We start from the raw sequence: 1,643 nt of genomic DNA on the forward strand, positions 1-1,643 counted from the left end.
CAATGAAATTATAATGTTTTGCTCTGTTAATTAAATTTATATTGTATTCCATTGCCTCATTGTGAAAAATATTTTGTTTATTAAAAATATAACTGAATACTGAATATGTTAAGCTTTGCCATATCATTTCTTTTACTACTATATGTGTGTTAACCATTTAATATCCTGTGAATTACTTAATTTCATCACCTGCATTAGTTGAGACTGCTGATCCCACCTTTACGTCTCTCTATGAGTTTTTTTAATATCCAATTGCTGTCTCCTTTGAATTCTTCTCTAGACAGGTCATCCTTCTCACTTTGTTCCTATGTGTTTTAACTTGGTCTTCTCTTTCCCATATGAATCCTTTCTGGGTTGAATAATTTGCACTTGGCTCTAGAGTTTCACTTTCTACAGTTTCCTTCTTTGTCTTACTAGTTCACCAGTATTCGACTAGGCTAGACTCACTGCCTTTACGTTGTATGATTTCATTTGTCCAATAGAAAATTCCAATGGTTGATTGTGGGTATGCAACTAGAAGTGCCATTGAATTTAAATTTCTGGCTCCTTATATTAGTCTGCAGGTACCAATGGCTGTTTTTTTGCTTTTTTGTTTGTTTGTTTTTTTACTGTGGGCCACAGCTCCCTTTGGGCAGTGCCTTCTCTAGCTGCACGTCTTCCCATGTTCAATCCGAAGAGAAACAGAAATCATCAGCTGTTGCCATCACATAATATGCTTCACCTTCTTGGTCTCCCATAAATGTGTCCACACAAATGTAAACATTCTTTTTAAACTCTTTTCTCTCTGTGTGTGTGTGTGTGTGTGTGTGTGTGTGTGTGTGTGTGTGTGTGTTTATTAGTTTCAAGTATATAGTACATTAGTTAGACATTTATATAGTTTATAAAACAATCCCCCTAATTGCTCTTTCTCTCTTCTGGTTTTCCACCTAGCCAATATATCAATGCTAACTGCATTCCCTATGCCATGCTCTCCATCCCCGTGACCATCTATTAACTACTAATTTTTACTTCTTTAACCCTTTACTTCATTCTCCCAACCCCTAAACCCCCACCCCTCTGTCCATTACCAAATTGTCCTCTATATTTATGAGTCAGTTTTTTATTAGTTTGTTCTATTTGTTCCTTAGAGTCTACATATAAATGAAATCATATGGTATTTATCTTTCTCTGTCAGACTTATTTCACTCAGCATAACAACTTCTAGGTTGATCCATGTCACTGCAAATGGTAGGATTTCATTTTTTTAATGACTGAGTAATATTCCATTGTATATATGAACCATAACTTCTTTATCCAATCATCTCTTGATGGGCATTTAGGTTGCTTCCATATCTTGGCTATTATAAATTGTGCTGCCATGAATATTGGGGTGCATAGATCTTTACGAATTATTTTTTGATTTTTTTTTGGATAAATACCCAGAGGTGCAATTTCTGGGTCAAAATGTATATCCATTTTTAAGTTTTTGAGAAACTTCCAGACTGTTTTCCGTAGAGGCTGTACCAATTTGCAAGCCCACCAACAATGTATGAGAGTTCCCTTTTCTCCACATCCTCACAAACACTTGTTGTTCTTTGTTTTATTGATGATAGTCATTCTGACAGGTGTCAGGTGATATCTCATTATGGTTTTAATTTACATTT

Source organism: Pteropus vampyrus, unplaced genomic scaffold (assembly GCF_000151845.1).
Source record: "Pteropus vampyrus isolate Shadow unplaced genomic scaffold, Pvam_2.0 Scaffold25, whole genome shotgun sequence".
Lineage (NCBI taxonomy): Eukaryota > Metazoa > Chordata > Mammalia > Chiroptera > Pteropodidae > Pteropus > Pteropus vampyrus.